The following is a 23,260-nucleotide window of genomic DNA, read 5'->3' as shown; positions in this document are numbered from 1 at the left end:
TTCACATATACGCACAAATTTAGTACCAACAAAAACCACAAACAAATAAATGAGCAATTAAAGAGGCGTGCAAGTGTTGAAGTGACAATTTGACATAAAAAAGGCTGGATGCAAATAATTAATAGTTAGTTTGGTGTGTGAATGTATTAAAGGAATGCCTGAGTGTGTTAAATTTGGAATATATTTGCAACTATATTTTTGCAAGAATATATTTGAACAATATATATACATTTATAGGAGTATGTATAGATGTTATTTAAATGGGACTTTGAACTTCATTTTGTTATGTTATAGAATGAAATTTTTGTTATGAACGATGACTAGATATAGACTATAGGTATTAAACATATTTTTCCTGCTCTCTAACCAGAAAAATATCTTATATTCAATTTCCGATGAAATGGGTTTATGGTTAGTTTCGTAAACGTACTTTACGGCTATGATATATATGTGTGTATTTTACTTGTTGGTTATTTGGAACATTTTTAAAAACATTTGAAATATGTGTGTGGTTGCATACCACATTACAATGCAAAACATTTCTTTACTCATATAGAATCTCAATTTAAATGTGTGCATATCAAAGACAAATAAATCGATATTTAACAAAATTGTTTTCAATTTTATTAAAATGTTATTTACATAAAGCAATTTTGGAGACGATTTCACTAAATTTTTTTCAATATTTTTTATACAAATATTTTTCATTTTTTTGTTTGTAGAATATTTAAAATAGCTTAACAAAAAGTATTTTCTATTTTTTGCAGGTATTATCAATCCATTCCCTTAACAAAAAACTGCACGAGTGAATAGTTGCAGCATTTAAATAATCTGCCAACAGCTGTTACACTAATGGAGAGACGATTTCGTAGTCAACTTAACACAAGCAGTTATTTCATCGTAAAAACGGACTCGCAGGCAACAAAAGTTATGAAAAGTTAGATTAATTTGGAAATAAAAAAATATGAAAATAACAACAAAATATCTACATTGAGGTTAGTATTCACTCATATTTGTTTTTAATAAAATAAAAATTAGAGGTGCAAATATTGCCACCAACTGTTAGATGATATTTTATAAAAAAATTTTAGATGAATTCACGCATTCATTTCGCGAATAAAAATATATCAAATTATTATAATTAATGTATTCGTGAAATAGCAGCAGAAAATTGATTCTAACAGTTATAAATATTAAAAGGAATTAATTCAACACTTGAGTGCACCATTGCGTATGAGTGACATATATTGCCTATGAAACACAGCAAAAAAGTATGCTTCACTTTTTAAATATATACTTGGAATAAATAAATTTGATTTTTTTGAAATAAAAATTCCAACTCAGTTCAAGTAACAACTGAAAATATTTTCATTTAATCCCCTTATCAATTCACAAGCAAAGGTAATTGCTTTCTCGAATTCACTACTCATGCTAATCTTAAATGCCTTCTACCGCTCAACAATGCATAATTTAATGATAGAAATGAGAGGAGAAACTATCACTCGTTGTATATATACAGTTTTGCGTGCCAGCAATTCAACTAAAATTACAAATCAACAAATGGCATTGGCGCAAACAAAAAGAAATGCCTGGCATTCATGCCGCATTATTCAAATTGACTGCACAGTCTAACAATGTCAACTAGGCAACGCCGAAGATATAAATGCAAATGAAAACTGGCAGCAATGGTCGCGCAGTGGATTAGTGTAGCGCCAGCAAGAATGCTACACTTACACTTCGGCGAGGGGAGCGAGGGGATGCATGCAAGCAAACTGTGCGCTGGATTACAATGCTTGCGATACGTTGGCATTGAAAATATTTTATTATTGTAGTTTGTAAGTTTGTAAGTAAGAATGAAAATAGTAAAAGTGAGCGTAGTTGCTGGTTGGTTGCAAGCTGGCTGAGCTTTCGATGCTTTCCGAAATAGTGGCAACTAATTAAATTCGCTTTAATTGAGTAATGCAAAACGTGCAGGTGTAATTGAAAACTCTGCCATTAGCTGAGAATTGTTGCGGTGTCAATTAAATGCAGATGCGGGTGTACTCAATTACATTGGGGGAAATCGTATGAAATTGATAATTGCAGTGATAGTAAAGTGCTGTCCCAAAATAGAGAATTAATAATTGTTGAGTGCTTTTAAATTCGGAAAATAATTGGCGATAAGTGAAAAGGTGATAGCGCAAGGTCATGGCAAATGTATTCAATTATTTTTGGAATGAAAAACTTTGCTCAAATTGGGGGTCAAATATTATATTTTTTTGATTAAAAATATATATATATATTTTAAATTTTGATATTTGTATTTATAAAATTAATTTTGTATTTTTTTATTTCTATATTTTATAAGAAATAAAATACTTGATTAAAAAATATTTGCATTAATTTTTTTTGCAAGTATTCATTTCTTAAGGGGTTAGGGGTAGTCAGGATTTTTTTTTTGCATTTTCATTAAGTGAAATATCTGAAAACACTCTGAAAATTTGAAGTTCATCCGATAATTGCTTTTAGAGTTATTCGACATATAACAACGAGCGCTCGGGCACTTCAACACGCTAGTGTGAAACTTTAAATCTGTAACTCGAAAACCGCTCGGTAGATTTTAATGAAATTTGTACAGCTTTCAGAATGCATATTAAACTCAGTCATAAACCAAAGATTTTTTTCAAAAATTTCGATTTTTTAAGACCAATTAACTGTTGATTTTTTCCCGAAAATCTAGAAAAAAAATTCCTGAGGCCGCCATTTTGTTAATTTTTGAAAAAAAAGCTTCGACCAGTCCCAGAATTATCTGTTTATAAAACTATTTTTTTATTCGATTGATTTTAGATGAATCTCCAAGGACTTATGATTGTCACCGCAAGGACCTTTTTTTGAAACTGGCTGAACACAGACAGCTATAACATTGGAAATTATATTTTTTTTTCAAATTTTCGTGATTTTAAGTCAAAACATTGTATAATAATGCCATATTATTCTTCTTCTTCTTGACTGGCGTATACACCGCTTACGCGGTTATAGCCGACACAACAACAGCGCGTCACGCATCTCTCCTTTTGGCTATTGGTTATACCAATCGAAGTCAGATCCCACTCCACCTGGTCCTTCCATCGGAATGAAGGTCTCCCTCTTCCTCGGCTTCCACCAGCGGGTACTGCAGCGAAAACTTTCAGAGCTGGGGCACTTTCGTTCATTCGAACAACATGACATAGCCAGCGTAGCCGCTTTTTTTTTTTGCTGGACTATGCCTATGTCGTCGAACAACACATACAGTTCTTCCCTCTTCTGCGGTATTCGCCGTTGCCAATTTTTAAGGGACCATAAATCTTCCACAAAACCTTTCTCTCGAAAACTCCTAGTGCCGTCTCATCGGATGTTGACATCGTCCACGCTTCTGCACCGTAAAGTAGGACGGGAATGATGAGGGACTTGTAGTGTTTAGTTTTTGTTCGTCGAGAGAGGACTTTACTTTTCAATTGCCTACTCAGTCCATAGTAGCACCTGTTGGCAAGAGTGATTCTGCGTTGAATTTCAAGGCTGACATTATTATCGGTGTTGATGTTGGTGCCCAGGTATACGAAATTATCTACAACTTGAAAGTTATAACTGTAACCAGTGACGTGGGAGCCAAGACGCGAATGCGCTGACTGTTTGCTTGATGACAGGAGATATTTCGTCTTGTCCTCATTAACCACCAGACTCATTCGCTTCGCTTCCCTATCCAGGCGGGAAAAAGCAGAACTAACAGCGCGGTTGTTGTTTCCAATGATATCGCTATCATCGGCGTTCGCCAGTTGCTGTACACTCTTATAAAAAATTGTACCTTCACTGTTTAGCTCTGCGGCTCGAACTATTTTTTCTAGCATCAGGTTAAAGAAGTCACACGCACTGATAAGGTCCAATCAGTTTTTTGACGGTAGGGTAGGCTTTGGTCTTTCACACAGTAGGCTCGAACCTTATAAGCGATGTTAAGGAGGCTTATCCCATGGTAGTGGGCGCAGATTGTGGGGATTATTACTTTCGTAAAATAACATGATTTAATAGCAAAAAAAATTACCGAAAATTCTCATTTTTTCGTGTCTCTGACTACCCCTAACTCCTTAAATAATTGTATATGATTTCTATCATGGAATTTAATACTTTCTGGCACAAGATTTAGATTATCACCAGATTTTGTCATATGTGTACATATAAAAATCCTGCATCCATTTACTTACATACATATATATATGCCAGCAGTACACAACCAGCTCACCACTAACACCCTCATAATCACATGCTTTCATGGGTGCATGCAAAAACTTTTTAACAACTTTTTAAATAAAGCTAAGCTCAGCTAAGCTTATGTGCAACTCACGCTGCATTGCAGTGAAACGGTTGCTACGACAAACTCACTGGTGTCATCTGTGTAAGCGGAAACCACGCCAACATGCCATACAATGTTGCAGAGTGATGATATTGGATTTAAAATTTTGTAGCGCGAATACATTTTTGTTAAAAAAGAAAGGGTAATGACGGCACATGAGCGCGCTGTAAGCTTGATGTTATTTAAAATGTACGAACTAAATATGTTTACTTGCATGCTGCTCATTAGCATAATATCTGTTTCAGTTTGAGTTATTAAAACATTGCAATATTTTATAAAAGTTGCTAAAAATTTAGAAAAAACTAAATTTTATAGAATTTTGCTTTATTTTATTTCATCTCATGCGTACAGTTATCATTTAAAATATCAATTTTTTTTTAATATACCACGCTCATACCTACCCCACCAGCATCTCATATGCAAAAGTTCCACATACGCCATGGCAGTCTCATTAAAGCGAATTATCTACGTAATGTAAATATGCTTCGAAAATTCGCATTCAATCAAATCTGGCAACAGCAGCGTGAAATGAAAGATTTTTAAATGTGAAATTCAATTCAATCGCACTCACATTAAATGCCAGAAATCTAAGCGTGAAACTTGTTACAACACAGCGTGGGTGCTGCCAAGCCGAACGCTATGCCAAACTGTAAACTAGAATGCCACAAGCTGCCGACCGAAATGGGGAAGCAAAAACTGCGCGCCGAGAAGTAACTAAAATATAATGAAAAGCCTGGCGAACAACCGAAAAAATCTAAAGCAAAATAAATGTAATATTTTTGTTGTTGTTACTGGCTGCTTGCTCTCAGCCTATTGGTAGTAGTTAGAGGTATTACAACGACGCGTATGCGAGTGGAATGGGAAATGGCAAAAATTGTTTCCGCTCGTGCTCCTGCACTCAGGCGTTTAGCGTAAAAAATATATATTTATTACGCTGTGTTGTTGTTGTTGCAGTGGTTGCAATGAAAGCGAAAAAAAGTGGAAAACAGAAAAAAAAAGATTTGAAACAAAACGTTGAAAAATCGCAGGCAAAGAATTTATTGCCAAGTGTCAAGGGTGTGCGATTACAGTGAGCGGCAAGCGTGTGGCAAGAAAAATCTGTTGCTGGCAGTGAGGCTGCTGTAGTTTTGTTTTGGCTAACGGTATTTGTAAATAACACACACATACGCAGATGAGGGTATAATGTACAATCACACATATAAGAGAGGCTGAGAGCCACAAATGTACATACATATGTATCTTGTTTACTTACACTTATGCAGCTTAGTTGGGGGAGCCTATGACACACAAATACACCAACAATTTCAAGTGCGACCTTCGTCGAGCTAAAGTAAATTTGCAAATACGCTTACGGGCGCACGGCTCGGCGCATTCGTATTTAGGCGCAAGAAATTGTACACGTGCAACAGTGCTATACACAGAAGAACACAATTTGAATTTATAAGAATATACCTCATGGAACAAGCGGCCATATTTATAAGAACTCAAAAATTTTTTTGCAAATGACATTCATTTCAAATAGGTACCTTAAAAGATTTATTAAACCACAAATAGCTTTACTAAAGTTCTCTTAGAGGATGATATCAAATTCCTTGCCTAAATTCTATAAAAGAGTTGTGTTCAAAAAATAACGGGAATTTTAAAATTTCGCGGTTTCTTTATTATGTTAATGTATATATATATGCCACTGAAGCACGATAAAATTTTCAACTGTATTCATAGCTTACTTTGTCTGTAGCAGTCGTTAACGTTCCACATATTTTTATGGCGATTTTCAGTAGTTGAAAGCTCACACTTCATTAGTTTTACGTGAATTCTTTGCCTCCATATTCGCCAGACATGGCTACGTGTCACTTTTTCGAATTTCCGAAAATAAAGAGAAACTTAAAGGTCCGTCGTTTAACAAGCATATGAATGAGGAATCACTGAGAGCCAAAATCTATTCCATGTAACGAGTATGAGAAGTGTTTCGAAGCGCTGCCATAAGTGCAAAATATCGAATGGGGACCATTTTGAAGGCGACAACTTTAATGAAGACGAATGAATATATATTTTTTTCAAAAACGAAAATCCCCGTTATTTTTTGAACACATCTCATACGTTCCATATCGATGGAAGGCGTATTTTTCTTAGAGAGTAGAGAAGATAATGTGAGGCAGGAATGAGAAGACTTCAGCAAAAAGAACTTTTGCTTTGAATCCTTCGTCTTCGCTATAATTACTACTGTACATTAGGTGAAATCTGAACCCAAAACGCACTGTAAGGCATTCACTCACTTATGGAAAAAATGATTTTATGCTTTTGATTTTCATTGCACCAAATGTGCAAATGGTTGCATGAACCATTTGAAAACTGCAATTACATGCGTCATAAATGAGCTTAAATTGCTCGAATTTAATCTCACTCAGTTGCATAGCGTAAATCTTTAGCCTCGACAAATGTCCTCCACGTGAAAACTGTGACAAAATGTCTAAAAACTGCACCAAGTAGTGGTATGCACATGACTAAATATATTTAACCTTTGTTACTTGTTGGCGCATATAAATAATCTACATATGTATTTATATAGCAACATCCACAGCATGCGACTCAAGTGTCCTTAGACATATTTATACCTTTTGCTGTGCCTCGTTTCAGTGCCATTGTCATGGTACGGTGCGCATAGGCATAGACAAGAAATTTAAGAGAGCATAAAATACAGACTAGGACATTTAGATACATGCAGTCACATATGTGCAGCGATTTGAATGTATTTGCACACGAGTGTATATGCAAAACTGTGGTCTATATGGAAATTCATCTACCTTTTTCCTTATATGTAAACATCTGCGACATGGTCACTATGCATTCCACTTTTACTTACAGTATTTTTACCACACTTCTTTTATCCTTACTTTCTACTACATATTGCTTGTATACAGATAAACTACCAGGTGTCTACTTCCGCTCGACAACAGCCATCACAATGCTAATAAAAGTTCGCCATAAAATAGCTCGTTGCAACTACATCAACTAGCTTGTCGCTGTGTCTGAAATAACGTTGAATTATTGCGAAAATTATGGCAACAATTAACAGTATCTGCCTTTCCTTCGCAGTGCTGCAATAATGACAGTACTTTGCTTTACTTGCTAATCTACATAAATTCTCCCCTCGTAATCTTCGCTCCCCTATATTTATCTCTCTGTTGTAGTATAAGAGCTATGCTAGCATAAGATTGTATTTACCAACTTTGCTTTTATTCTTGCTTATTCTCGACTCCCATAATGCCACTTAATTGAATAATTTGCACAAATTGCATTTTAATTGTATCCTGGAACAGCACAGTGTCTTGTCGAATATAAATATGTATATATGTACATGGAGCTTAGTTTGCAGGGAATATTGAATAGCGAATTATTGAACTTAATTAACTACATTTGCTGTCAACAAGGGAATTGTGGCATCTATAGTAGATGGAGAGAATAATTTTGTTTTAATGAAGTGGATTTCTATTCAAATCTGAGTAAGCCAGATTATCAAATGTAATTTGATATTAGTATTTATTTCAAAGCAGAGAAGGTAGCAGAAAAGGTGGTAGTGGTTTTCCATCAAAATATTATTTAAAAATATTTTTAACCTTTATGTGGTTAACATTGATTTTTTGGAGGTGAAGGAACACATTCCTCTTGAAATTTTTTTGTACCGATATACTCAACCTGCATAATTTTGAATTTTTCAAAAGTCACTTGCTAAATAAACCAAACACCGTTAGCGTTTTTAAGTTACTTCTTCTTTATATTTTTTTTACCGAAAAAATTTTGAACAGCTTTACGTAATCCCACCAACTAATACTCGTACTCAGTAAATGCCATGCATAATAAAAGTTGAATTCTCGCTTTTTGCTGTCTTCTCGTTCGCCATTCGCCATTTTCCTTGCCATATATATAGTACTCCACTACATATTCGCAGTGCTGTCACAAATATTCCACGAATATTTCACTTGTGGTCCACAAGCTTATGGTATTAAGCACTTTTGCATATTCTCGCCTTTGGCGACTTAAAACTGAAATGAAGATAAAAAAACGCGCCTTAAAAACTCACATTTCAACTTCAAATTTGATTTTTAACATTGATACTTGTCACTTTCGCTTAAAGTTGACGAAATTCTTAATAATATGGGGAACTATATATTCGTTGGTTCAAGTAACCTATAAGGTATTGATTGAACGGAATTTCATGGAGTAATTATGTGTGATTTTTTATTTACGATAATTACCAATTGATTTATCTATTTTTTCAATTATTTAGAAAATTTTTTTCAAAATATTATTTTTTAACACCAATTTTATTTAAAAATTTGTCCTGCAGACTGAACCAATTTTTCTCGCAAAATAATCTCAATATATAAACCCTTCTTTATTATAATATTAGTCTACAGCTTTGCTTACGCCGTTTTCCAATAGATGTCACTAGGGTCAAGCACTGGTCGGTTAAATCGATTAAATCGATTAAATCGTTTTATATCGATCTTGGACATTTGTGTCAACATTAACCCACCAAAATATTTGTAGAGATCTGTTAGCATCCCAAATTTATTCTCAACTGAAAATGTCACTTTTTGAGCCATATTCTCGACATTTGCGGGAAATTTAGTTTTTCTTTTTTAATTCCAAGAAAAGTGCGGCTGAGGCTCATCGACATTTGTAACCGTTTTTAAAAAACGGCGGAAGCAAAGCTGTAGACCTAATAAAAAATTAAGCAATCGCTAAAATATCTATTTGACTATATAATATTAAAGCTATTATTAGCAATTCGTGGGTAAAATGTGAATTTATAATATTACTGTTTTCAACCCATTTGCCACTTTCACTAACACTGTTATTTTTACACTCAACATGCTGTTGTCGACCATTCAAATCGATTCAGCTGTCACTTTTGCGATTCTCTACTACAAAAACAAGATTATTTTTAATTTCACAACGAAAAATAATTCTAGCTACTGTTATCTTTGTTGTTATTCCAACATAGAAGAGTGAAAATAAAGAAGTGATCGATTTATGGCATGAATACAATCATAAAACACACACAACCAAACTTGCCAGAGCCACCCACAGCATCACACACCTATCAAACATTCTGCAAAGTACAACACAAACAGCGTGGTAAAGACAGCTGTTGTGTCGACGTCACTCCGCTTCTCCTCTCAACTGACCATTTTCCATTTACCCGTCAATCACAGACATGAAATCATGTCAAAACAAGCAACCGTTATTTTTTTTGTTTTTGATCAGCACACAGCTGAGCTGCTTGATGAAATGCTGAAGTGGTAGACATGCAAAATATGAATTTTGCAAAAGGAGAAAAGTGTTCGTTGGTAGCAAAAACAATGTACATTTTGTTGGAGAATATGAAACTATAGAATTCCTGTTTATTTAGTGATGAGTTCGATTTGCTTCGCTGCGCTTATTGTTACAGTTTCACTCTCACTATTCTCATTAGCCAAGGTTGCCTGTCAATCGGCTCTTTCCTTGTGGTGCTACTTTGTTGTGGTGGCTAGTGTTCCGTTTGTCGGTGTGGACGTTGTGGAAATAATCATAAATGGAGAAGAGTGCATGAAATTAGAAAGAGAAAGTAGTTGAAATTCATTCGCAATATAATATAAATAGTTAGGTTAGTTGAATGAAAATGTTTCAGTATTATTTACTTGTGATGATTTTTATCGAAACAGAAAATTAGTTGATGTTGTTTGCTGTGGATATTTATTAACTTATTTATGCAGTGAATATTTTAGAATATTTGTTAATTACATTAGCTATGAATAACTTATGATGTTTAATTTTATTTTATATCATTTTCAGTTCGTAAAATGTAAACAGTTTCAACATGGCTTAGCGCAATAAAGGATTGAAGCTGAATGCTGTAAGTAAATCGAAAAATTTGAATATGTTATAAGTAATAGCATAGATAGACGGCAGAGTTAATCCCGATTAACTGCACTTTTAATCAGCTTCAAATTTGTAGGTGACAGACGGCAGCAAAACGAGTTATAAACTCCCATATTTGAGGATTAAATGGGAGTTAGCAAACGAAGTTAATTGAGATAACTCCCGAATTAATTCCGATTAATCCGGATTAACGCCGCCGTCTGTCAGAGGTATAATACCGTACTACGATTTCGTACAAAATTCTTCTATATTTGTACTATCATATCTCTATTCTTCTGAAGGTGTGTATGTCACTGAACTCCTCCTAAACGGCTGAACCGATTTGAATACATTTTTTTGTGTATCTTCAAGCGGATTCGAGAATGGTTAATAGTCACCATTTGAATTCTTTTTTGGTATGACGAGTTCAGAACTTTATAAGATATTACTAGCGAGATAACTTCACTATAAAATTGTCTCTTAATACTTCCATCGGTTAATATTCGGTTGTCAAATATTTCCCTTCCTTTTTGTCTTTTGAATTTCGCGATAATATATATAGGTAGACGCTATGCATACTTAGTTTAGATATTGCGTTCAACAGTTATGGACGTGTAAACATGGAGTTCACTAACGCCGAAATTCGCCCTTTCTTTAAGTTTTCTTTCGTTAAAGGCAAATCCGCTAGAGAAACGTTCCATGAGATTAATGGTGTTCTGGGGTGGTATTCTATCATTTCGAACTGCGGTTGAATGATTGCGACGATACAGAGCGGGTGAAAACGACACCATGGATAAGCCAGACAGCAAATGACCTGTGATGCCGAATACCGATCAAAGCATGGCAAATATTGAGTTAGACCGCCATGTGGCATCTCATGACATCGTCCAGGAGATGAAAGTTAGTCACCAAACCATTTTAAACCATCTGCAGAAGGTTGGTTACACAAATAAGCTTCATGTTTGGGTGCATGATTTGACGCAAAAAAAACTTTTTGGGCCGAATCAACGCCTGCGATATGCTGCTGATACGGAAAGAACACGACCCGAGATTTAAAGCGGATGGTGACTGGCGACGAAAAATAGATCACATACGACAATATCAAGCGAAAACGGTCGTGGTCGAGAACAGTGAATCGTCACAAACAGTGGCCAAGCCGAGATTGACGGCCAGGAAGGTTTTGCTGTGTGTTTGGTGGGATTGGAAGGAAATCGTCCACTGTGAGCTGTTCCCATATGGCCAGACGTTTAATTCTACCATCTACTATGAACAACTGGACCGCTTGAAGCAGGCGATCGACCAGAAGCGTCCAGAATTGGCCAACAGTAGTGTTCCGCCAGGACAACGCCAGACCACACACTTCGTTGATGAGTCGTCAGAAGCTACGGGAGCTTGCATAGGAGGTTTTATCGCATCCACCATATAGCCCGAACATAGCGCCAAGTGATTACCGCCTGTTCCTGTCCATGGCGAACGTTCTTGATGGTGTAAAGTTGAACTCAAAAGAGGAGAAGAGGAGAAAAGTGGCTGTCCGAGTTCTTCACAAATAAGGAGCGGGACTTCTATGAGGGGGTATTATGAAGTTGTCGTCTAGATGGAAACAGATTATCGAGCGAAACGACGCATATTTGACTGTAACACTTTTTATAAAGTATTGAACAAAGAGCAAAAAAGCGGAAGGGAGATATTTGCCAACCTAATATTTACTGGAATAATATTTAAAATGTTTAGCTCTGAAAATATTTTAGTACTTCTGTTATATTTTGAGGTTATGATATCTGGCTTCCTTACTAGATTAATAAAAAGCGACGAATACTCTGATTGCTTTGATTAGCATTGCAAAATTGCTGTTGGATATGGCTACTTTATGCTTTTTTACAAAAACTTGAATATACTCTATAAAATATCTTAATCTTGATATAAAACTGATATAAAACTGGCAAGTAAAGAACTAGATAATATAAAATATTGCTACTAAACGAGTAGTTAGTTGTACCAAGTACTGAAATTGAACTATCACGTAACATATCAACGTCAGACAAAGTCAAATTTTATACTCTTTATCCTTTGCACTGACTTTCATGTCATAATAAGTCAAACAGGAGCAGAAAACAAACTTATTTCTATCAACCTCTTCTCTTCCTCATGCAATTAACCTTACCTAACACTGCTTCTCACATATATCATATTTGTATAAAGTAAATTCCTTTTTAACTAAAATAATTATATTCATTTAATTTTAGTTAAAACTTTTTATTCTAATTATAACATAGAACCCACACGGGTTCACATCACTCCCACTCGCCATTCTAACATTAATTTTCATCACTTCAAAGACTTTCGTAAATAGCAGATAAACATTTATTTCTCTAAATAAACTACAAATAAACTACATATAATCAACAAAATTACTTTTCCAGCCCTTTTTGGCAACCCTACTGTGCCAACAAATATTTATTTAAATTATAGCAATTATGCGCTGCAATTTATTTCGCAAGCGTAAATATGTTGCCATACACACACACACACACCCTCAAATACACATGTAATTACACACGAATAACAACTATTTAAATACAGTAACGTTAACGTTAAATTGACGCAGCAGCAGCAGCATTAGCACACCACAAAGCAACAACAAAAAGCATGAAAAACACTCATACGCCCCGTGAGACAGACTTAAGTAGCCACTTTTAGTGCGAGTAGCGGCGTACGCGCCTCCGTTTATTTGCACTAAAGCGAGTTGGGGGTTGTGCCTGAAAGCAAATTCAACAATTTCAACATGTAGCGTCTTTGCCAATACATACACACCAGAGTGCTGTGGTGGTGAGGATTTTTTAAATGCTGCATTTATGGCCATTTGAGCAGCAAAGTCAAGGCAGCAAACTGATTGTGTGTGTGTATTTTTGTTTGTGTGTGTTTGGTTATGCGTTTATATAAAGTCGCTTTGCATTTTTCACTTACACACACATTTGCTGCTAAGCTCGCTCGCTCTCTCGGCTTGCGTACGACTTTAATCCTTTTTGTATGAACTTGTTAACACACGGATTAATGTTGAACAAACCTAAGTACACTTAAGGTTCTCTTTAGCGGCCTGCCGCAACTCAACCACATGCATACCTCTACTTGTGTTACACATGAGCTCCATATGTGTGTATTAATAAAAACTCATTTAATGCCATGACCCAGTGTGCTGCTGAGTGCTTAAAGCTGACTATGACTGTGACTGCTGGGTTCATACCTCAACGACGCGCTGCCGTGCTGTTGGTTGTAAGCATCAAGAATGCGAAGTCTGGCCTCAATATTTGTCACGGTTCTACGTGCCATATTTTTATGATTATTCAACTTACAAGCTCAGCTACATATGCATTACATGGTGGCTGCCGCCCCACTTTTACATAAATTACACCTTTGAAAGCATTTCTTTCTACACACACTCGCATTCGCTTTCATGCAATGAAATAACCATGCGTGCGCTGGAAACTGTAACGGAATTTATGCAATGCAAACAATAAGAAAGTCGGCAAAAAAAAAAACTGTTTTATGTGCCCTTGCCCACTGTCGACCGCCGTTAGCCCAGGTAGTGATGGTCAAGGTAACGTGTCGGCACACATACTAAACTATTAAATTGCCGCTCTACTTTTCTAGCACACAAGCGAAGTTTGCCACTATTACGAGCGCTTATGTGTATACCGTTAGTTTGGCTACTGCATCAATGCGAGCCTGTAACAGTCGTTCTTTCAATGTCACAATGTCACACTGTTGTTGTGTTGGCGAAAATCACGTTTTACTCATAAATCACGTGTAAATAAATAAACAGTTAGCCGAGCACAATTCGCGCTGTCACAAAGCTGATGCATGAGCGCGTTTATTGGACTCTTATTTATGCCTAGTTGGGCGTGAGGCGGTGTGTTACCGTATTCAGTGTGCTGTGTGGGTGTGTGTGTGTGTGTGTGTAGGTGAAAAGTGAATTTAAATGTAAGCAAATTGTCGCACATGAAAATTTACTCATTTCGTACATGCGGAGGCTTGTAGTGTGTGGAAAAAGTTGCACGCCTGTAGGTGGCTATGCCACGCATGAAATTTTATTGTTGTGTGGGTGAGTGATGAAATGAATTTTCGTCAAATTACTGGAAAGAAAATTAAACTTCTCCGCCGGCAGTATTTGTTGAGCTTCGCTACCTAAAAAGTAGAATAATAAAGTGGAAATTTGCGGAGAAAGTTTATGATTAACTTCGGTTAATCATCTCATCATTTATACACATGTTAAACATGCATGATCCTATGTTCGTATGTTAGAATAACAACGTTTATGCTTGCGTTTAAATTCAAAATATATAGACACAGTAAATTATTTATTTGCTATGAAATATTATTAAAAAAATGTTTCTCATATTAATTTATATTTTTCAATAATTTTGATTTAATTTATACAAAAATGAAAAAATATTTAATGGTCGTTGGATGAATCTAATCAGTCATATGTATTTGTTTCATATAAGTAAGGTCCATTAAACAGAAATCCCTAATGTTTGCTTTAAAGATTTTATTTAGCATGATTTGTTTCGGTTCAGATATGCACCGTTTTGTTCGAGAATTTCGTATTGTCACTCTCATAGAAATCCTCCTCCTTTTTGGAAAAAACTGGAACAGAAAAGCTTCACAAGCTTCTCTTGGTGCCAGGTTTTCACCTGGACGTAGACAGGAAGGGGTAGTAATAACTTGGTGTCATGTCCAGGCTGTAAGGTGGGTGTATGTATAAGAAGAAACAGGCTATCAGATCTTCCGAGGAGCCACTATCGATATGTGTGGCCTATCGCTGTCCTGATGGAACCAAGTTCACTTCCTATTGGCTAAAGCTGATCGCTTCTGGACGATAGCTTACTTCGGGCTGTCCAACTGTTACCAGAACATGTCCGAATTAAGACTTTGACATGGAGCTCCACTCCATATCATAACTTTTTAAAAAACTACCAAAAATTACACATAAAATGAAGAAAGAACTCCTTAAATAAAAATCTTATTCATAATAATCAATAATATTGGCTTAGTATGAAGCCTGTTTTGAGTTTGAGGTTATTTACAGTCTGTTTCCAAATGTATGAAATATTCCATTATATCTCTCTAAATGCATTTAAATAAGTAAATCAATCCAAGAACCTATTCAAAGATAGTAAAACCCGATAGAAAAAATATCAACTAATCGGTTCTCAACATTTTCGAAGGAGTTTTAGCTCTTTTGATAACAATATCTTCTTATAAGTGTGCCCAACAAATCACTAGAATAATAAAAAAATTCAAATTTTTAATTCAAAATTTCACGGATTTGGAGAGTCTAATTATAATATTTTTTAATATGTTGATATACATGCCCTTGAAGAACGATACGATAAGACTGCGTGTGACTTTTTCCTATTTCCAATAATAAAGAAAACCATACAGAGCCGTCGTTACACAAGCATACGAGAAATCACCGAAAGAGCTGAAGACTATTCCCAAAATCGAGTTTGAGAAAGGTTTCGACGATCAAAAGAAGTGCTGGCATAAGTGCAAAATATCGAATGAATACCTTTTTCAAAATTTTTACAAAAATTCCCGTTATTTTTTGAACACTCCTCATATTTCAGATATTAGATTCAAATAAAGAAAAGTAAAGACAGTTAATCAAATTTGATTTTTATTATTTTTTCGAAAATTTCAAAACTTTTACTTTTAAATTTCAAAACAAATATTTTTGCAATTAAAATAATAAAATTTTTTTGAGTTCACAATCCCAAAAAGTAATATTTTTGAAGGTAAAACGATTGCATTCCCATTTCCTCTCTTATACCCAACCATATTCCAGATTTATTGGTGCAAATAAAATCCCAATCACATGCACCCACTTAACTACTGTTCACTTAATGTTTGAAATATTGCAGATTTTTCTTACACCCAAACAAGCAAAGCATGTGAAGTTAAGCTATTAAACTGGCAGTTAATGTGATAAATGTGGCTGTGGGCTATGAACACGTCTATTTCAGCCATATGCGAAAATAAATCGAGAAATTGAGACACACTAGAACCAATACTGATACCTGCAAATGACAAATAGGCAGGCGAGGAGAGGTCTCACTTTAAATCGAACAGTAAACAATTGGGTGATAAAACGCTTAATAGGCGGCAAATGCGGATGCCAGCCAAAAATTGATACATGGCAGAGCATTAAATTTGCCTTGCGCTGCCTGCTAGCAGACTGCCAAGCACTCGTGTAGCATGTAGCGAAATTAGACTTCCGCTTATTGCCGTGCCCGCAGCCGGCAAATCCCACAGCAGCCCCAACGACCAGCAGCTGTGCAGGATATGCGCTGAAGTAGACTCATAAGTGGAAAAGGATATCGAAAATAATAGCAACGAATTAGGGCCATATCGTACGCAAATGCTCGTGTATAAAGCGGTTAAATTTCTCTCTCCGTCGGCATTGCTGTTGTTTTTGCTTTCGGCATAATTTATTGAGTATACGACGTGGCAGACCTTATTAGCCTGCTTACTGCCTGGGAATCGAATTTTGGCTACCAAATAATGTTGTTGCCAAACTCAAACAAATGGTTTGTATTTGTTTTTGTGCCATTTCATGTTGCTATTGTTTTTGTTTTTCGCAGGTTTCCGTTATATTGGCTGCACAGCTAACCGCTTTGTGGCTACGGCTGCCTTTGCCATAATGAGAGTTTGATAAATGTTTCTGTGTGTGTGTGTGTCTGTGCTTGGCTCGTCTTCAACGTGTTGCCTTGCAGTCTCCTTTCGCCTTGTTCCACTCTCTTTTCGCCTTACAGTGCCGTTCAGCAGCTCAATGCTGCTTTTTTGCATGTTTGCTTGTTCAATGCAAACTCTTTAGCCTTGCCTTTTGTGTTTCTTTATCTGCCATGTTCAGCATTTGTGCGCTGGGGATTTGCTTTGTGCTCAACGAAACTTGAAAAGTGTACAATATTATATTGAGAATATGCTTACATCTCTATGCTTGTGCAATATAAGACATATCACTTGTTATGGAAAATGCTTATACATATATATTTAGTATATTTCTTTGTTTGTATTGCAACATACACGTGTGCGACTTTCCGTTGCTGCGAATGCTCCAAGGCATTTGTATGCTGAGTTGGAGCTGCTTTTCAATTTTCCTGCTTGTCTGAGTTTGCATGGCAACAAATACATATGTATTTATGTGTGTTGTTGTTGTATTGCTGCACACTTATTTGGTTTTGCCGCGCAAATACGACTTTTCTGCAGTTTGGTAAATATTTAATGATGTTATTATAAGAAAATTTCCCTACACACACACACAACTATTTCCCAACATATACATATGTGTGTATGTCTTCGTGCAGCCACATATTTATTTTTTCGAAAATTGCGCAGCACGCACACAAGATTTACAGCCTCAGCTGCGTGTATTTGTATTTTAGCGCTTCTCATTTGGTGTACATAGCAGCAGCGCTTGCTGCGCGGCTTAAAGTTGAATACCCTGATTTCGATAGGCAAATGTATTAACTGCGAAGAAATGAGATTTGAAATTGATATAAACACTTTTCAATACACTTAACGCTGAGTGGAGCTGTTTATCTTTTAGCTTTTTTTCGAATTCTGGTTGCGTTAGACTTTTGATGGGAAAATATGTTTTTGTGAAGTTTTATGTGAGGGAAATTTGAAAATCGCTTTTCGATTTTATAAGCTTAAATGAAGAGTGTGAATATATGTATTGACATTGACTTTTTTGAATTTGTGTTAGAATATCAGCTGGTGTTCTTTCATTGCAGATATTTTTGTAGATATGAGTATGAATAAGTTTTTCATACTTATGTCATTTTGTTGTTAGAACAAGAACATTATTCGACTGACTAGAAAAATAATCCTTAAGGTAAACAAATGCTTCACTCAGTCTGACACCATCGGTTGTTAACGACATAATAATGAAAATCTCACACTTGAAGAATTCAATTTCATAGAAACCCACAAATTCACAGTTTTTCTTTCAATTTATACCCAAAATGTAGACTACTACAATCACTTATCAATTTTAGCCAACAGAATATGTAGTAACCATCTCTAATTAGATTTACAACTCCATTCTGTGCATTTGGAGAATTATCAAAATATTGATAATTTATCAAGATTTTTATCAAGTAAATAAAACGTTTTGGTGTTCCGTGATAATCTTGATAAAATATAAAGTTTCAGTATGCAAAGGTTTATTTTGATGTTTTTCAAATCCTACTACATAATATCTAGCTCCAGAAAAGTTCTTTGGGGGCTACTTAAGCTTGTTCAGTTATTGTACTTATGTAGCTTATAAATTAATTTTGTTAAACTGTTAACTGTATGAAAAATTTAAATATAGCAAGCAATTCGACAAAGTTACCTTTATTATCATCATTTCTTGTATAGGAATAGGAAAAATAATTTTTAAACATTAACAAAATCTAAATAACGCGAGCTATCCTTATTTACACAATTATCCTCTTTATTTAAAAATTAAACATTTAAAATAAAACAAGTAAAATATCTTGCATTGCAACAAATTGATTTTAACAACTACAGTACTTTTCGTTTACTTGACTCTATGGTTAATTGGTATCCCCGTTTAATTGAACGGTGTTATCGGGCAAAAAATATGGCATATGAAAGCACATGTAAATTTTCTCGAATAATTGGACTCGGTTAATTGATTTTCCCGCTTAGTTAGCTCAAAATATATGTCATCAAAAATCATTTTCCTTTTAAATTTCTCCGGTTAATTTCACCAAATAATATTGTTGAAAAAACTATTCTGTTAATCAACACTGTATAATTTTTTAATAATAAATTTAAATAAGAAGTACATATGTACATAAATAGATTCATAGATACCTATATATTTAAGTAAATACATAAAATTGTCATTGTATTTTTCCTATAATGGTAAAAAATATTCAAATATTTGAAAAACTTTAAGTGCACATACATATATATGTACATATGTATGCAGTCCCCTTTAAGGGGACTGAAAAAATGAGTATATTTACATTTTTTAATGTATACAATCATATATTTCATTCAGCATATTCAAGATACATATTTAAACAGTATTTTGTGAAATTTATATTGACAAATTCCTAAAGCTTAGCCGTTGGTACCTCATCTTCCATGAAGTGAAGGTTCTTGCCGTGTACATCATAACTCATTGTTCATCCAAATCAACAATTCAAAAATATTTGTTGTTAATGAACGAAGAAAAAGAGAAAAGATTAAAAACTGAATTATTGATAGATTTTGAACAAAAAAACTAACTTTTTTGGTAAAATTTTCGCTATATACTGACTAATAATTGTAATAAAGATGTGTGGAAACTTTTCAACAGAATCGCTTCATAACTTTTCAAGAAATCGTATCCACTGACTTCAAAATTCGAGTTTTGAGATAAATCCGTTGGATGTTTTACATTATTGAAATTTTAATCATATCAATTTCATACTTTTGGATAATATTTTAATATTGTACTACGAGTATTTAATAAGACTAAAAGTTTTCAAATTTTGATTCCCACGTAATCGCTTAATTCACCAAATAGTCCAAATAAGCGTAATTCCTGTAATTGAACAAACTGTTCATTCTTATTCTTCTTCTAATTGAACAAACTCTTTTAATTCTTTTAATTGAACAAACTGTTCAATTAAGCGAGTATCTGTTATTTGATTCCTCGGTTAATTAAACGAACATTTTGATGTGTACTGTACTGTATGTACAACCAGTTGTTTTATTTGGAAAGAGCACTCTCAGGAGAGTTTCACATATTTATAATTTATGGAGACATTAAATTCAAGTCTACAGGATAGTGGTGTTAAAATATGTAAAATATCTGGCTATAATCAAGTATCACAGCGTCGCAGTAAGTTATTTAAAGCTGTGATAAATGCTTTCTTCTTTCAGGACAACCCTACTATATAAAACTTCTTTACTTCGAAGTGACTAAAGTAACAAAAAGACGACATTGGTTTAGGTAATATGTTATAAAAGTATCTGATCATTAAAGTACCATGTCTGATTCCGCTATAATTGGAATTTTTGTGGTAATGGTATTGTGGCATTAAAGCAAGTCTATTGTTATAAAATTTATAATTTTTTCTAGAAATTAGATTTTATATATAAAAATGAATAATAAATAATTATAAATCTGTTATTTGAATTTAAAATATAATTTTCAAGCAGAAGAAATAAATAAACACATACTACATATATGTATATTCGGGTGGCCCTTATTTTCCAAAGTATTTCGATTCTCGATCGCACCCCCTAGAAATATCAGAATAGCCTAAAAAACTAGTATATACAAAGTTTTAGGTCAATCAAAAAAGATTTAGAGGTTGGCAAAGAGCTTGAAATCTTAAAAAAATTAAGAATTTTTGCCACTTTTATGTCTCAGACTTTCATATTTCAAAGCTCTTTGCGCAACCTCTAAATCTTTTTTGATTGACCTAAAACTTTGTATATACTAGTTTTTGGGCCATTCGCATATTCCTAGAGGGTGCGATAGAGAATCCAGAAACTTTTTTATCCTCCATACAACTAAGGTCCACATATACATTGTATATACATCTAGGCGATATATTTCATAGAAAAAATCCTTAAAATTTGTTAAGCATTACTTTATCAAAAAGTAGCAGCTCTAATTTCGCTGAACTGCATAACTCCGATTAATGACGATTTCTAATTTTAAAATTCGTTGTAAAACAATTTCTACTCCTTCACTCCACCAGCATTAATACAACTTTTTGAAGGTGACGGCATTGACAACGTACACTTTTGCTATTTAAAAAAAAATTTAGCTGCATATCTCTACCTCTCCCTCCCTCTCTCTCTCTCTCTCTCCCTCTATCACCCTGTCCTTTTGTAGAGCAAACTTTGCCACTTCTCATTCTAATTAAAAGTCTGTCATGAAAGTTAAAGCAGCTTACACTATTTATCATATTCAAACAGACAGCAACAGAAGCATTGTGCCACCTTAGCTGTGTGTGTGTGTGTGTGTAAGCTGAATAAATGTAGTTGAAATTAAACTTCCGCTGTCCGGTGAGTTGAAGAGCGCACGATACAACTAGCAAAAGGTGGTTTGCATTACAAATGTAAAAGTAGTTACAATTTAAATGCAAATCCTGGCAATAAGGAAGGAGTTGTGCGGAAAATTAAAAGAAAATGGATTCACCGCTTCCATGTTCTTTCCTTTTTTCAAGGAAAATGACTGACAGCTGATGAAACAGAAAGGTACAAGAATGAGTATTGCTTTAATTGAAGCAGAGATGATGAGTTAGAAGGAAGCGCACTTTATTTAACCCTCTGGGAGGTATAAAAATATATATTTTTTTTAGGATAAAGAGTTATTATTATCAAATTTCATATTTATGAGCCTCAAATTTTAATTACAACCATATATACTCGTTTGTCTTGATAAAAATGAATTAAAATCCTAGTTACAAGCACATTAGCGGCATCGAGTAACAAAATATTCTCGCCATTAAGCGCCACACAAATTAGACTCACGCTAATGTTGGCCGTTATTTAGCGTTTGCCTGAGTTGGAAATATGAAGATTTAATTTAATCACCTGGCAAGCTGCTTCCACCACAACGTAGCATCATTAAAATTGCCGGCAGCGCGCTAAGTGCGCAACCACACAATTTCCACAATTCGCTAATGGACCAAAAATGCGGCGAACAAAGCGAAGTGGCAACTCATTAGGCGGCAAATGAGTGAAGCGCATGGGCTAAAGGCTAAAATTACGCCGAGAGTGGTGCACATGAATATGTTTGTATGTGTGAGTTTAATACCGGTAGTACAAGTGTATATATATTCGTTTACTCCTGTTCGTCAACACTTACGACCATTATTATCATTCAAAAGTGTTAATAAAATAATAATAGTGCAATAAAAATGTGCCATCACCACCACTGTGCGCATGGCTACTGTATTTAGCAACAATAACAACACTTGCGTAGCATTTGTATCATTTGTGTCGTTTGCAGCAGCTCTATTTAAGACCAACAATCAGCACTGAGCCACCATTCTGGCATTAAGTTGGCGCTTTTGCTATCTTCGGTGGACACTAAAGCGATTACGTGCAACATTTTGTGGCAACTCGCATTTTTATTCTTTCTATCTCTATATTTTGTGTTCTTTCGCTTTTGATGTCTCTGCATACTCATCTAATGCGCGCAGCAACACTTAGTTCAAGTGCGTTGGCTAGTTGTTGGTTGCCTACTGCGCTGTAATTTGTAAATAATTAATGATCGGTTGATTTCGCTATGATTTCTCAGGAAGTGCGTTTTTACAGGAAAGCAGTGAAATTAAATCTAATAAAATAATAATAGCAACATGATTACACATACATGTAACTCATATACTTATATACCACAAATGATTATCCTGAAATATATTGCCTCACCAGCTTACCACAGCAGATTTATAAGTTTGCCTGTAGCAACATTCTCAAGCCTACAACCTTACAATAGCAAAAGCAACAGTTGGAGCTGCAAAAATATTTTTATATGCATGAATTGCGTGTGTTTTAAGAACTCATAAATATTTTATGTTTTCCATACCACAATTTCACGCAGAAAAATTTCTCTGAATTTGTTTTCTTGCCGCCTAAAGCTTCCTTGTAATTTCATAATAAATAATTTGACTTCTGTGTTTATATTTTTTCCGTTTATTTATCTCTTGTTTCTATGCAAATTTTGCTTCACCTTTGTTTTTACATTTTGTAAGATTTGTTTTTAGCAAAGAATCCTGTTGTTTTTAATGAGATTGCACGATTCTAAGAAATATTGTTTTCAAAATTTCAACATGCTTACATATATAGATGTATAGTAGATTATGTTGAGTCTCAATATACCCTAGAGGGAACTCAATACTTAGAGCTTAAATGTGTTGTAAAATTTGTAAATATATTTCTCTCTACATGTGAGTATTCCCAGTATACAAATATCTC

General features: G+C 34.7%; 1 protein-coding gene across 1 annotated transcript in view; it reads left to right on the top strand.

Moving 5' to 3' along the window:
• The first annotated feature begins 772 nt into the window (after window positions 1-772).
• The window catches only part of LOC105212075 (uncharacterized), a 36,508-nt gene continuing 14,020 nt past the window's right edge, over window positions 773-23,260 (top strand). The window contains exons 1-2 of the mRNA XM_011183841.3: window positions 773-995; window positions 10,202-10,262. The gene's annotated coding sequence lies outside the window, so the exon portion shown is untranslated. The remainder of the gene's footprint in view (window positions 996-10,201; window positions 10,263-23,260) is intronic.

This window comes from Zeugodacus cucurbitae, chromosome 3, assembly GCF_028554725.1.
Source record: "Zeugodacus cucurbitae isolate PBARC_wt_2022May chromosome 3, idZeuCucr1.2, whole genome shotgun sequence".
Classification (NCBI taxonomy): domain Eukaryota; kingdom Metazoa; phylum Arthropoda; class Insecta; order Diptera; family Tephritidae; genus Zeugodacus; species Zeugodacus cucurbitae.
The sequence above is the reverse complement of the archived record's forward strand: the minus strand, read 5'-3'. Positions and strand labels throughout refer to the sequence as shown.